Source organism: Protopterus annectens, chromosome 5.part1 (assembly GCF_019279795.1).
Source record: "Protopterus annectens isolate FY-2018-M chromosome 5.part1, PAN1.0, whole genome shotgun sequence".
Classification (NCBI taxonomy): Eukaryota; Metazoa; Chordata; order Ceratodontiformes; family Protopteridae; genus Protopterus; species Protopterus annectens.
This window is the reverse complement of record NC_056736.1, coordinates 14,152,071-14,169,167: the sequence shown is the minus strand read 5'-3', so window position 1 is coordinate 14,169,167 and position 17,097 is coordinate 14,152,071.

Genomic DNA, 17,097 nt, shown 5'->3' with positions numbered 1-17,097 from the left:
TCCAACACTGCCGACTCCCCAGTCATCAATTCTTGAAATAGCTCTTCTGCCTTTGAAGCATGGCTGCCCATCTCTGTCTCAAGCTCTGCATTCCCACCACCTGCAAAATAAAGAACACCATTAAGCACTATGGAGGAAAAAATATTGTGCCATGGCCCTAAGGCTGAAGCCTATCCACATTAACTGTGACTTACCTGGTCTATGCTGTACCCAATAACAACTTCCCCAATCTTATCTTCATCCCCTGAACATCCATCCCTGAGTACACCATGCCTCTCTCTTCCCTATTGCCCCAATGTTTGGATGTCAGCATGGCTAGTCATGCCCGCATTTGATTACCTCCTCCTGTGGCGGAATAATCATACCCCTTGAAAATTCACCTCAGGCTTCATGCCCACTGAGTGGAGCACAGCTACAGTTATCCCACTCCACAAGGCATGGGGTGTCTACCTTGGATCCCGGTAACTACCATCCCATCAGTCTGACGAGCTTGATCTGCAAAGCAATTGGAATGTATTATCATCCAACTTATAAACAAAGACATTGGCAACCTTCAAACACTGGATCCCACACAGTTTGGGTTTGTGAAAGGCTGATCTTGTCTCCTAAACTTGATTGACTTCTTCGAATCAGTCTCCAGAGCTGTGGACAAGGTTAAGGTGGTCCATACAGCCTATCTGGACCTCAACAAGGCCTTCAACACCATCCCTCACTCTGAAATCATAGATAAACTTACTAAGCTGGGCATTAATCCCTGCATCACTCAATGGGTTGCCAACTGGCTTACTGACAGAAACCACACTGTAAAAGGAGCTGACTCCAAATCCAGCTCCAGACAAGTGACAAGTGGAGTACCTCAGGGTTCAGTCCTGGAACCTCTCTTGTTTGGCATCTACTTCTCTGAAGTACAGGCCAACACTAAGGAACTTTGGCGAACAAAGTTCGCAGATGACTACAAACTGGGAGCCATTATTGAATCCCCAAATGATGTGGATATTCTACAAAAGGGCCTTACAGCAACAGATGCTTGGTGCCAGAGCCATGGGCTCAAGCTCAATTCCAAAAAATGTGTAGTTATCCCTTTTGGGAAAAAACATGGACCCATGAATTACTACATAGGTGGCAGTACACTAAACACCAAAAGTGTGATAGGAGACTTACGGACACAGGTGGACAGTGGTCTCACCTTCGATAACCACATCGCCACAACAGTCAGGGAATCCTTCTATGTGGCATACCTCATCACTAAGGGCTTTTCGTCCAGAAAAAAGGAGGTCATTGTCCCACTGCACTCATGTACTCATCCCTCATTAGACACTTTATAGAATACAATGCCCCATTTTGTATGTACCTCTCAAGACATCTGCAACAACTGGAAAGGCTGCAGAAATACCTCACTAAAAGAATCACAGGCCTAACGCAGATGCCCTCTGCTGACCATCTAAAAAAACTCCAGCTATACTCTGTTGCATATTGTCTACTCAGAGGTGATCTCTGCTTAACATACAAGGCCATGTCAAACCCAGAGCTGTTGGACATGCTACACTTAAAGAAATCCCAATCCCTCAGAGACACATGCCCCAGGGATCTAACTCTTGTCATCACAATGAACAAAACATGCTGGAGGGATAGGTTCCTGACTCAGAGACTCCCCAGACTCTAGAATACACTGTCCATACATGTCAAGCAGAGTACCTCTTTGGCCCTCTTCAAAAGGAACCTTGATGATTGGATGGGAGATAGGAAATTCACCCCAGGGATCATGTCAGTTGCCCTGCTAGACACGAGTCCAGGGAAGTAAATACTGTGTGAAGAAATAGCCAGGGAATTGTTATGGCTAGGCTTTTATAGGCCCTAGGACTGATAGCCTACTACCAACCTATGAACCTATGAAGTATTTGCCTTGAACACACAACCCTATTTCAATAATGACCTGAGAGCAATGTCTGGCTAACTGACTTGCTCAAAGCCACACAAAAGGCCAATGATGGCTGATGGAATCAAGTACTGATACTGTAAGTGTAAAACATAATCATGGATAAGTTCACCCACTGAGGTACCATATAAATGTAGACCACCCTTTAATAACTGCCCTACCAATATGCTCACTAACCCCCTTCACAATCTGCATAAACCACTGCCCTGTGTAAGGCATTGAAACAACATGCATATAATTGACCCAACAACATCATTTTGCCTGCCTTTCTCCCCTAAAGCTCTGACAATGCCCCCTGGAGCATACCTCTCAAGTGTACCTCATTACGATGCATGTACCTCCCTGAGGTCTTAAAAGTTCACTTTCATCGAAGTTCTACATGAAAGGATCTGTCACACATTCAGAGTTCTAACTGATATCTATGGTAAATAGAGAAGCATCATATTAGTTCATCAAAAGATTTGTTTGTTATTATTAAGTAAACCAGCCTATTTTAACCATCCTATGACCTTCTTACTTGAAGTGTTAGTAAGCTGTTCATATGCATTACACATATTGCCCATTTGTTCCAGCTGATGAGGGCTAGTGTTTCTCATTTTGGAGACTGAAAGTTGAGAGCAATGCCCTGGAGTAACATGCTACCCTGTAATCACACTTAAACCTCTATGCTGTCTCAACCCCCACTTCATATAGCTATTCCCTTCTTCGTTTTTTTTATTAAACAAATCAGATGAATGAAATGGCAAACAAGCATTAGCACTCCACCTCACATGCAAGGTGAGCAGCTGTTACTCGCAGGTGCCTCGCAGCCTGCGAAACCTGCTAGCTAACACTCACCATCCTGATGGAAAAGGAACCAGCCCAGCAGAAAACTGTCCATTCCCTGCCTTATTATCACCAACAAACTACCCTAGAGTGACACAACCAAAATCACCACCAAATGATGCTGGGTCTATATCAGAAGACCGAATGGAAATAACAGCGAATGGCAAAACATCGAAAAGTCCAGTCCTCGAACTTGCTGTTGTGGGGGGCTGTGCCCCCAACACCCCCCGCTAAATATATATACCAACTCCGAGATCACACTACAGTGAGGAAAGGGAAAATATTCCAATCTTCACTGTACTTCACTGATCTCACAAACAGCACTTTGAGGTCAGGTCTTTTCCATGTTTTGCCATTCGCTGTTATTTCCATTCAGTCTTCTGATATAGACCCAAGATGCCACCTGGAAATAAAAAAACTTATTTGACGTTTTACCCTAGAGGGACATGGATCACATTACTGCCAATTTTGACTAACCAAACTTTAATGACGGCAATGAAACAGAAGTGCTCTGCCTACAGAATTCTGCCTTAATGGCAACATAAATTGCTTCATTGAAGCAAGCCAGCAAAGCAACTCAGATCTCTCCTCAATGAACAAACAACTGATCAAGCTAATGGCATTATAAGACCCCCACCTCCCATGAATGAATGCAGTCTCTGCATCCCCTGTAAAATAACCTCCATAACAGGCTGACCAAAGGTACGCCAACACAATAGTAGGAAGCACCACTCGACTTACACTGAGTATCTCAGCATCATCCACACCATTTACCAGTAACTCCATAAGAAAAGAAAAATAGAAACACAACCATTATCCACCTCCGCCATGCCTTCTACTGTCATTCCAAGACTTACCTTTCTACTTAAATACCTACTGGTCATCTGACTTACCACTCAGCAAGTTCATGTCTAAATCTAACCCCTTCCTCAGCTACACTTACATAAAAACCCTTTAAGTTTCTCCTTCCACCTACCTCACTTCCTCCACAGCCCTCCTTCCCATTAACCTAACTCTTCCTTACCCAAGACTCTACCTAAAATCTTTCCACTCCCTTGCCAGTTTAACCTCCCATCCCCTTTTCCTCCCCAAACACTTAAGCCTCTTCTTTGCTCATTTTCTCTTAAAAACTAAACACTGAAGTTGTCTCAGGACAAATTAGTTTGTTCTGAAACCTCACTAACTATATATATTTCAAATATTCTGATCAGAAATGTATGCATTTGTGAAACAACAAGCAACACTACCTAATACATCACATTTTGTTTATGTTACAGTCTTAGATAAATTAGCAAAGTACAGTTATTTCTCTGCATATAGTTAGTGTTTGGGGTCTATATTATGTGATCTAAGAGTCTACTCTTCGAACACATATAATCGACAAATATACAGCGAATGCTGTAAACCATGAATGACCAAGTCCGTGAATGTTTTCCTCAGGAAAAACTTCACATGGTAGTAAAAAACAAACAAACTTTAAAACACTAATCAAGTGGGGGGCTTTGCCCCCTCCACACCCCTCGATGTGAAAGCTTTGCCCCTCCAACTAAATATACCAACTCCAAGTTCACTGTACATTGATGAAAATGGGAATTGCCTATAACAGCCAACTGAATGTTTCCCCCAAGGAAAAAATTTGCGGGCATGGCCATTCACGGTTTACAGTGTTCACTGTGTATTTGTTGATTTATTATGTGTTCGAAGAGTAGACTCTTCGATCACATAATATAGACTCAGGGTTTGCACTTGCTCTTTTATGATATACTTGTTGAGTTTATATATATATATATATATATATATATATATATATATATATATATATATATATATATATATATATATATATATATATATAAAGTTCTTGAGGCACATCAAAGATGTTACATCTATAAAATATAATAAATCTATGCACAAGTTCATATTACTCTGCACCAGTGCAATAACCCTGATTATGCAAGCTGATGTTAATACTGACTGCATACAAAGTAGCAGCCCCATTAAGCAGAAGTCTGCAGTGCATACCTCTCAACCTCTTAGAGCAATAAATGTAGACAAATCCATAAATAATGGGGTGGGGGACAAAGGGCCAAAATAGGGACACTTTTTAAAATATTGCCCTTACACGTTTAGAAAGTTGTCAGAATAACAGTATACATTTTCTGAAGGGTATGAAGTCTGAAACTCAAATGTCTATCATTATTTTCTAATTTCAACCCTCAATGAATTGCCAGAACCCCCCAATTTTATGAGACAGACCAAAACTATGAGGCTAAAATCTGCACATTCTGCAAAAATCTGTACAGTTGAGAGGTATGCTGCAGTGGCTTGGCCTTGCATTCTAAAAGTTCCAGCCATTATAAATCAATGGAGTATACAACACCTTAACTCACTCTTCTTCTAACCAGCAAGTCTGATAAGTTTTTATGAGGTCAGACTACAGAGATTACTGCAAATAAAAATTGCAGTTGTGTAAGGTAACTGAAATAAGGCCAGTAACCATCTCATTGAATCCCATTTCGTCAATTTTGCAGACTTTTCATGGGTCAATGAATATGATCTTCTTACAGATATGTCAGCTGCAGACTAGCAAGGACACTGCCACAATTAAAGCAAAGCGTTGTTTAAGAAGTTTCATGAATGAGCTGTAGAAGATGTACTGCCATTGTGTAAGTGCAAGCGGAGAGGACAGAACAGTTAATACATTGGACTTCAGTAAAGATGCTTGATGAAACCAGCTGCCAAACCACTGACTGTGAAAGGGAAAGTAGTAGACTGAAATTCTTCATAGGTAGATTTAAAAAGCTTTATACAACTTATAAAGGAAAGGACACAAATAGTGTAGTAACTCTTCTTCAAATAAATGCAGCCCAAGGGATATATGAATACCTAGTTAGATTAACAGCAAGTGAGTTTTCTCACAGGGAAAGATAGAAAACAGAATCATATGAGTAAGAAAATTAAAAAAAAATGTCTTTCAGGTCCAGAGGTGGTTACTTATACATCTGGCAAAGTGGTCTGGCTAATTTGTCAGTATAATCACTGATTACAAATGCATACAGAACTGTTAAGGTTTTAGGACATTTAATTCTGTGCTCTCTTCCATTTACAAAAGTTGTATATGTATATATATGCATATATCTATATATATATATATATATATATATATATATAGATATACACATGATCTATCTATCTCTCTCTCTCTCTCTATATATATATATATATATATATATATATATATATCTGTATGACATATCCGATCCCCTTCCATATTATACAACATGGGAAAACAAGTCTGTAAGTACAGCACAGAGTTATGATTAACATATATTTACACTCTATTTGTAGTTGCTGCAGCACTAATGATGTATTGTATGCATATTCACAAACCTTTATTAATCTCTGCAACAATTTGCATGATTATTTCTAGATTTGTCAAATATATTTAAAAACATTAAAAGTCTTTTGGCTGAATGACTGCATCTGTTGTATAATAGACACAAATTTGCATGCGATTGGGTTAGACAGAAAACTGGAACTGTTTAAAGGAAGTTAGAGGCCTTCATTCTTTGAAGCATAGCTTTAGGGTTGTTGATATGATTATTTTCATATAGTTGGCATTTCTCTTCAAAACAGCCAAGCATGAACTTTTATTTGAATGAACATGTGATTCTATCTATTTATTGGTCTGGATGATTATTTTCACAGTCATCTAGATAACATATAAATATATGTAGCTATAGTGCAGATGTGCAAATGCAGAAAGTTGACTGGCTTTTATATACACTTAATACATCAAATGCAAAAAATGTGAATGTCATCATTTACAATCTGCAGTACTGCCAATCACAGTGTGAAGTGATTTACAAATGCAATGGATTGTTTTTGGTATGTGAGTGTGTAGGGTGGGTTGATTTCAGTACAATAATATATAATTATCGACCATGGGATGAGTAAGGCTGCTCTAAAATCAAATGAGGTAGATTATTTCAAGTACATAAAGGAAAATTGGCTAGTCTTAAAATGGCCCACAAGTAGAGTTAGTTTAGTACTTAACTATGAACCTATGTGGATGGTTATGTTTTGTGGATTAGTTTTTGAAGTAGATTATTTAAGTTACAGAATTATATCCAGAGTGGTTCTTAATGTGCATTGTCAGATATTCCAGTTTTCAAGATTTCTCCCTTGTTCAAGTTGGTGTGATAGAGGATTTAGTATATTAAAATGTAAGGATTGTGGGTACTTGTTCACCTCGTTGAGGTGAAATGGATCTGCTCTCCTGCACCCCATTGAGGTTCATAGGTTCATAGGTTCATACTAGGCTATCTGCCCTGGGGCAATTATAAGCCTAGCCCGATTCTGTATGGCTTACGCTACCCCTTGATTTGAGTATACTGTGCCCTTTTTAAGGTTTAGTTTACTGTGCCTCTGTCTAATAGTGACATGGGAGTAATCCCTGGGACAAACCTAGGATCCCCCATCCACTTATCGAGATTCTTCTTGAAGAGATTCAGTGAGGTGCTCTGCCTCACATGAACTGGAATTCTATTCCAGAGCGAAGGGAGCCTCTGGGTTATGAACCTGTCCCTCCAGCAAGTTCGATTTATTTCTGTGCTGAGGTTCAAGTCCCTGGAGCGTGTGGCTCTAAGGGATTTAGATTTACTGAGGTGGAGCATGTCCATTAATTCTGGATTTGACATAGCTTTGTATGTCAGGCATAGATTGCCTCGAAGTAGGCGGTATGCAACTGAGTAGAGCTGGAGTTTTTTTAACCGAGCAGCATATGGCATCTGTTTGAGACCCTTGATCCTCTTGGTGAGATACTTTTGGGGTCTTTCTAATTGCTGCAGGTGTCGGGTAAGGTACATCCCAAAGGGGCATTGTATTCTATGATGGGCCTGATGAGGGATGAATAAAGGGGCACGATTACCTCTCTTGATCTAGATGTGAAACCCTTCGTGATGAGGTTGGCTATGTAGAAGGTCTTTCTAACCACTTTGGCAATGTGGTTTTCAAAGGAGAGATTGCTATCAACTTGGGTCCCCAGGTCCCTAATAACTTTCTCTGTACTTAATGGGTTTCCACCTATGTGGTAATTTGTGGGCACATTGTTTTTGCCAAAGGGTATGACTATACATTTTTTGGCATTTAGCTTTAAACCATGGCGCTGGCACCAGTTATCTGTCTCTGTGAGACCTTTTTGAAGGATGTTTATGTCAGCTAGAGAGTTGATTATGGCACCCAGTTTGCAGTCATCTGCGAACTTGGTGAGCCATAGTCCTTCCATGTTTGCCTGTACCTCAGAAAAGTATATACCGAACAAGAGTGGTCCGAGGACAGAACCCTGTGGGACGCCACTTGTGACAGTCTGACATGGCTCCAGCAACTCTCACTCTGTGGGTTCTGTCTTTGAGCCAGTTTGCGACCCATCTTGTGACATAGGGGTTTATATTTAAGCTGGATAGCTTATCTATGATGCCCGAGTGGGGTATTGTGTCAAATGCCTTTGTAAGGTCCAGATAGGCTGTGTGGACTACCTTCCCTTCATCTATGGCTTTGGTGACTGTTTCAAAGAAGTCAACCAAGTTCAAAAGGCAGGATCTGCCCTTGACAAAGCCGAACTGGGTAGGATCTAGTGTCTGTAGGTCCCCAATGTCTTTGTTTATGAGCTCCATGATGATCCTCTCCATAGCCTTGCAGACTAAGCTAGTCAGGCTTATGGGGCGATAGTTTCCAGGGTCCGTAGAGGCACCACCTTTGTGGAGTGGGACCACTGTTGCTGTACGAGTGAAATGGATCTGCTCTCCTGCACCCCTTAAATCATAATTTTTTTTTGTTGTTGTGTGAGTGTAGTTTTAGTGACGCCTTACTTGAGTTTTGTATTCATGATATAATGCTATATACATAGGCTAGATATTTCCTTAAATAGGGTACTAAATAAAAGTCAATTTCTTCTCAAGATCTCCTGCATTTTAACCTATTAAAAAACTTCTAAACTCTTACATTTTATGCTTCAATCCTCTAATCTGTGCAGGAAAACATTGGGGAATGACAGAAAGATAACATGTGAAGAGCACTTTTGTTTTTAATGCCAAGGGAGGACAGGTCTGAAGAAAACCCAAATATATATAAAATGAAGTTAAAGCAAGCTCAAAGCTGATTCTTCATAAATGACAGTTTATACCTTAGAGGGCAAGAAGCTATTTAAAGATGTAGCCATTCAATATGTCTGTGCATCATATTACAAATACATGACATTGTGAAAAAAGGCTTGTTTTCCTTATTAGAAGCTCTCCTCCCGACTAGAATTCATTCACAGTATGTCTAGACTTAAGAGGTCCTACATTAGGGAGATGAGATGAATGCAGTGCTAAATCAAATGAACTTTGGGTTATTCATTGTGATAATGTCATAAATATTCAAGTACTATAATCAATGGAACCACCAATGACCATATTTTTTACCCCTCAAGTGCAAGAGAATAAGTTCTCATTACTTAATTTCCAGGACAGTGTCCAGTAAAAGAAGAAAAAACATTTTCAAAAACCATATGTTACAAAGACACCATACAGTGATGAAGCTATACTATTGCTCAGTTAAGTTTCACAATCATATTCATTAGATATTGCAAAAATGTTACTGCTGTCCCCAGCAAAATATGCACCTATAGAGCTATCACAATTTTTGAAGTCTAAGCAGAGACAATGGAATAGCCAAGACATTTCAGCAAAATGTAACACTGCTTTCATTGCATGCATCTCCTTACCAGGCCTAATGTGCATTTGATCATAAATGTGACTTATTTTTGTATACAGCCAGAAGGCAGCCAGCGAATATTATTTTTCTCTAATATTTTGCCTGTTCTGAAAAAACATTCCATCCTAAAATAGCTATTTTGCTGTACGGTTTTGTGAAGTGATCAACCTGTATGTTTAATGGCATAGTTAACTGGTATATTGTTAGTATACATCTTATCTTAAAAAGTGAAATGCATTTTCCATATTCCTTGTAATGCCAAAGCAAGTTACTCTGTTACATCAGTCTGTGACTAAATGCCTGAGTTAAAAAAAGAATCTTGTTTCGGAGTTCCTTAAGCCTCACGACCGAATGATGCATCTTTGAGGCTTGTTATCAGTTCCACAATGTGAATTAGATGCTTTACACTATAATATTTTGGAAATGTTATGTTAGAGTTAACTATTTATAACTTCATAGTATTGGAGTACCAATAAAGTCTGTCTGCCAGTGTGCATACGAACAGCTCCAGTAGCATGCAGACACTGGTTGTGCAGTCATTAAAAAAATTTAATTTTTATTTGCTATTTACTGGACATACTAGAAATGTACAATGTTGCTGGTGAGTGTAACAAGAATCCCCTTGAAATGCTATGCATTAGCTTGATTTACTCACTGCCTGTATATCCTTGCTACGAGAATAAAACACCCTCCCACTGAAAAAAAAACAGGCTGGTGGGATTTAATCTAATAGATGTATTGTGTTTGGCCAATATTATGGTGTCTTGTTTTTATTTATATATTTTACATATCAAAAACAAAAACATCTATTATATTAGAGTACTAAATAATGAAGTTGCAAAGGAAAGTGTTAGTTCAGCAATGCTATATCTTATCTTAAAAAATGTGTTTATTTTGGTAATGTTTGCCTTTCTTGCTTGTTAAAGAAAAGAGGGAAGCAAGCTGAAGAACAAACTGTCAGTGATTTTACATCAGATTTTACAGTTTTTTTTCTTTACTTTTTCTTTTTTTATGTGTGTGAATATCTGCATTTTTGTACTGCCTCTGTCCACACACTGCTGCTGTAGATAAGCAAAAGCAATTGTGTACATCCTGAAAGCAGCCTTCCCGCTTTTATATTACAGGTGTGATTTTTCTTTTGTTTTGTTTTTACAATACAAACTTGTGAATGAAAATGTGTTTGAGTAACATTATCCTCTCACTGGCTACGTTTCACTTAAAAATTTCAATGTGACACACATTTTTATTTAATTATTCAACTATATAATGTCTTTGTTTATCTTTATGAGTGTTTTCTATAATTGGTTGTGGTTTGTATTTTGAGGTGGTGGTGTTCCAAGGTTCATCCTTTTATAGTAAAATGAAATGATAATACAATGATCATTTCTTCAGCTGCTTTTCAAGAATGGAAGCAGGTCAACAGCCATGTTTTCTGAATGTTCCAACAGTGACTTGTATTCAGATTCATAACATAGACAGATCTGTCACAGTTCATACCTTCCATTGATTTACTCTTAGTATGCAAAAGGAAGTAAAACTGTTCAAGTCAAGTGGGCTCAAGTCACTTCCCACCATAACTGCTCACAGTGCAAAGAGTAGAAGCCCCATATAGAAAAATATTCAGTGTTGCTTAGGGACAATATGTTAACAGCCTAATTCTGGATTGTCTCCATATATGGCAGCTTCAAAAGCAACAGCACTTATGCTGCAGAAGGTCTTACAATTAAGAAGAAAAGGCATGTGGAACCAACACCTATTCAGTGATGAAGTTATACTATTTCTCAATTACATTTCTACACTTAAACATTGTTTACTGATACACCAATTCCCCTTTGGATGGCATAGTGTCTGTCCCATTCTCTTCTCCTTGAAAGATTAGTACACACACACACACACACACACACACACACACACACACACACACACACACACACACACACTGTGCATGTGCACGTGTGTGTGTGTGTGTGTGTGTGTGTGTGTGTGTGTGTGTGTGTGTGTGTGTGTGTACATGTGTGTGTGTATGTATGCGTGTGTGTGTGTTTGAGTGTATGCATGTGTGTGTTTGTCTGTGAGCACTAATGCTTCAAGGAGAAGACAAATGAAACAGATACACAACCACTGTACATGTGTATCTGACGGTACTCATTCTGTCAATACTAAAATGATTTTGTTATCCCTTTCCAAACTGCATCAGATTTTTCAAACACAAATTAATATATTTCTTCAACCTTCATTGTTATGGTTGCCATTGATATCCTTTCACCCTCCAGAAAGAACAGAATATTAGGATTTCACATCTTTTCCTCCTTTTCCACGCTTACAACTGGTATATTAGCCTATCTAGATTTAGAAATACTCAAATAAAAAGGGTTGAACTTCTCTTTTGAATATTGCAGTTCCTGATGTCCTTTCTCCTTCACTCATTGTAGTTAAATATCTTCTTATTGTACAGATTGCTGTCATTCAATGAGTATTTAAATATAGGAAGTTCCACTTAAAGCCTTTCAGTATGTTCAACCATTTGATAAATGTTTCATTCATCCACACGTCTTCTCTCTTTAAAAGACTATAGATATAATCAATCTGCAATTGTGTTATGCTGTACTTCAAAATAAAAATAAATAAATACGTAATAATTTAATGCTCTATTTAAGAGTTTTAAGAAGGATTACTAGCGTTGGTGTTTTACATTTTATTTTAATGCAGTCCCAAAATGATTAGTATTCTAGTTACCATCTCCAAAATACAAATAAAATTTAGTCTGTTTTAATGTGGTTCCATCTGAAGGTTTGACATGAGAAAGTTTGCTTCTCACTACATTTAATATTTCTGTGTGATTTGTAGAAACGTATACAAAGTTTGAAATTGTTTTATTTCATAGAATTGCCATTCCTTAACACTGAATGATTGTGGAGTTAGTATTTATAATTAGTAGGAGTATGAGGAGCTATAGAGCCCATACCAAGGGGTAGAGAAGGTTTGCCCCATGGAAAACTGGAAATATGCAACAGTTTCTCTGTTTCTTCTTCTTATTATTATTATTATTATTATTACTTTTATTATTTGGTCTGGCAAATAATTAGATTTCACCAGTATAAAGTCTTAATCTTCAAACAGAACATTATTTTAATGTTAACTGTATTTATATTATAGGAGTGTACTGAAGAGCTATGAATAAAACCATTTATAAAACAATACAAACATGAAATATTTCACCACACAAATTTGTATAAAACAATAAAAAATAAAATACAAGTATTGTTATATGATGGAACTTTTGTCACACCATAGTTTATGCAATCATTCATAGTCACTGCCAAAGTCTGATTCAATAATTTACTAAAAGGTTAATTATGCATTATCCTTGATGGACATGTCATCAGTAACTATACAACTTCAGGTTCTGACATTCAGTAATAAAACACTGGGCAGGATTCACAAAGCCTCCATGTAAGAGTTACAAGGCTTACACGGAGGCTGCAGTTAAACGTTGTGACGTCAGCATGTCATGCATATGCATGAGGGTATGCTGAATCACACCTAAGGCTAACACGGTCCGTGTAAGACAGTAGGGGGCATGTCCATAGGGTGAGCCCTGCAAACGGACACGCTCCCAGAAGAGTAAAAGTCCCGAAAGTAAACTCCCACGACAGAGTCCGTGTAAATGTGAATAAACACAACACAACACATGCCCCCACAGACTATGAACATAAAATGTATAAATGAACATCTTATATATTTTTTTATAAGTTGTAAAGATGTTTGCCGTGAGTGTGCTCATTTGCGCGGGCGTGCCCAGCACTTAGCCACAGTTAGCAGTCAGTGGAAAAGCATATAAGAACTAAATATGCAAAGTAAGCCAAGAAGCAATAGCATAGCGGTAGAGACATCGGCTGAAGAGGAGGCAGTCATGGTTCGAGCCCCCACAACATCAATTTTTATTTTTAGTGAAATAAGCATGAAACAAGTCCCTGACATATATGTACATATATAAAATTATATTTTCTGTAAAATGTAATGGAATGGGCCATGTATTTTGAAGAAATGTGAGATAAAAAAAAAAAAAATGGCAGATGTGCCTATAGCTGAGCTACAGTCTAACAAGTTGAGGATATATGCTTGTAGGTGAACAGTGTTTTAACAGGTGTAAAATGAGTGCCTGGGGTTGAGCAGCGTTTTAACACGTTGAAACTGTGTGCCTGTAGCTGAGTTGAGTGTAATATGCATGCTGACAGCCAAACCACGCATAAACCAGCGTGATCTGTTTGTGCGGAGCTGTGCACCGCGCCAACAAGCTAACTGACGGGCAACGTTGAGCAAGCTGTATCAAAACTGCCTTTACACAGACACACCTCCCAGCCTGTGTAGACAGTCATAAAATATAAAAAGCAATGGCCAGGTTTGAACCCAGGATACCATACACCATAGTCAAAGTACTGAACCACTAAGCCAAGACAGTTGCACTTAGAAATGCAGTAATAGCATATATATATATATAGGAATGAATAGAAAGAGGAGCATGACAAAGCAGGTTTTGTGAAGCTGATACAATTCCAAAATGGCCAATCACAGATAAGTGCGGGAAAAACGGGATATATAATCCCCATAGGCGGGAATACACAGCATAACCGATTGTGGAACCGACTTGCACCCAGGATGTCAGGTGTAGGAGAGGGTAGTTGCTTCCGAGCACAGAGGTGGGGCATTGAGGAGTCCTAATATATGGTTTGGCTCCTCGTCCAAAATCATGAGGCCCAACTCATGCAGGGCCAGGTCCTGTGGGGAGCATATAGGGCTGAGGCGTGGGACTAGTTGGCACATGATCTCACCAGTGCCACGGGAATACCAAGGACTGGTGAACAGGTCCGTCACCACCATGTGGACCTGAAGAGACAGAAGCAGAACCAACAGAACCATTGGATCCAGGAGGCCCGGCAAATGCCCAACATCTCACTACTAAGTAAGTTACATGTAATTATTTATGTAAGAAATTAACCTAGCTGATAATATGGAGATGTGCATTCCAATATTACTTCATTTATATTACAGCTGCAGGTGTCCGTTCTGCAAACTGTCAAGCCTATGGCGATAGGCTGGTGTGGTTGCGCCACCAGGCAGGCCAGTAATTCTCTCCCTGTAACTGTAAATAAATATATAAGTATGGCAGTTAGCAAAAGAGTGCAGTGTAGTCACTAATTAATAAAATGTGCAAGTAACCGTGTAAGAGAGTTTGCAAGTATTGCTTGATTACAAAAGTGTGATGCAGCCTGTAATCCAAACATAAAAATGAAACAAGTCTAAAATAAAGATGTCCCACCTGTAATATAATAGTACATAACCTGCAGCAGGCTGAAAAATACAGCTGCAGAAGCTGAGTAAACACGTGTGAAATATATCCCTGTTGAAATTCTGAAACATGACATAAGTGAGACTGTTGGAAAGGATTGTTATAACTAAAGGTAAAACATGTCAATAAAGCCTAGAATTAAGTACCATCCTGAATTGTAAAAATAAAACAAGTGAAAGAGTGTGAGAAAGAGGTATGAATCCACCAATAAAGTAGTAATAACTCCTGAATAGAGTATACTGCGCTCAGTACAGAATAAAATGAATGTGACAGGCAGAACCAAACAGCAACATGTGTTGAAAACAGTACTGCAGCTGGAATGTGTGTCCCAAAATCTGGATATGTTGCTCTCAGTCTGCAATATGCAGATAGTCTGGTTGTCTGAAATACCAAACATCCACAGTTGTCTATAGCTATATAAAGCAAATGTAGCAGGATGATGTAGCTGAACAGAGTCAGATATGAATGTGTATGAATAAATATGAAATGTATATTGATGTAGCAGTAACATTCCTATCACCAACCTGAAGTAGTTATCACATAGGAAACTGTAGGCAGACCTGTAGTGTGTATATATCTGCAGCTAGTAGAAATGTACAGCATATGTATAGGTATTTGAAGTTGTTAATTAAATATTTCTTCACCCTACCCTATAACCACAAATAATCCATTCCACGTGAAATGGGTATGTGCATTCACAATTAACACCCCTGGACATTTGTCCTGTTGGTTCTTACATATGTGCATGCACATTGATGCATCTGCCCTGTTCATACATCCAAACCTGATGGCCTGTTGCCATCAATCAACCCTGCATGTTGTTGGATTGTGTATTGCTGTTCAAATTATGCATGTGTTATGCTTGCTGTTCAATGGCTTGAATTTATGGGTGTTTGGTTAATGGGAATACTAATGCATGCTGTTACAACTAATTGTGAATGGTATTGTATGTTACTAACCCAAACTGTCATAACATAATGCAAAACATAGGACGACAGGGAAGGTGGGTTCCAGCGGACCCACCTCTCCCACCTCAGCTGGCGAGTAAACCTGACAGTAGTGCCCAGGCTGGACCCTCCTCCGGTGGCCCTGTGCCACCTGCGGGTGGAAGTGCTGCAGGGGATGGGGCTCATCCCCCCCTCTGCAAGCGTGGCCGGAGGAGAACATCCACTCACCCTCCGTAGTGTCTGGACTGTGGTGCGTAAGGAGATCCGGCACGCTGTGCTTGGGCCCCTACGCCAGCTTGAATCACAGGTGGCACAACTCACGGGCATGCCTGCTGCCTGGCCTACACAGCCCCCAGCACAGCCCCGTCCTGGGCAGTGAAGGCACAGTGGCAACTGCCCATGGGTGGGGATCTCAGTTCCACTGTTGCCATCTGTGGGCTCATGGGCTCGAGATATCCAAACATCCATCCCCGTCAATTGTGTAACCCCCCCCCACATGTGTCATACACCACCCCTGTAGGCATCTTGTTTGTCTTGTCTGTTAACCTCCCCTACCTACCTCCCCAGCTATACCGACTTCCTATACCTGACATACCACTCTCACCTGAAAAAAAAAATAAAAAGGGCACTCTGTACTTACAAAAAAATTATGCCCCATACATAGATGCCCATTTTGCACACATGTCTGCTGGACATGTAAACTGGCAATTACAATTGGCTGTACAACAAATATTATTGTTGTCCTCACACCTCTCTCAGGGGTGGAAGGTTTCAAATTTCACACCAAATTACAAACATATGCACAGCTGTTGCTGACAAAGAAATGGGCAGCTATGGGCCTATCCTACATCCCTCCTGCAAAACCCGAGCTTGTTTTCCTACTGTCCTACCCTCTTTGTGTCCCCTTTTTCACCACTTTCCTATCTCCCCATTTTCTTTTCTTTAAAAGAAAATAGCGCGGGTGTGCGCGAGAGTAAGCACTTTTAAGCAGTAGTAAGCGGGAGTGCGCTTCTGTGCGCTTAGCTAAGCATGTGTGGGCAAAGCTAAGCGGCAGTGCGCATGCGTGACCTCCGTGCAAACCAGCGCTATCCCGCTTACAACTGCTTAGAAGTGCCTTAGTCACTCTGAATGACAAGGCCTGTAGTTTTCTCAGCAGCAAAATAAAATACCTCCCTCAGTCTCGAACCCAGGACCTTGGAAACACTAGTCTGCATGACTTACCACTAGGCCATGAGTGCTATACAAGAACATTGTATTGAAAGAAATATATCATAAAATAGTAG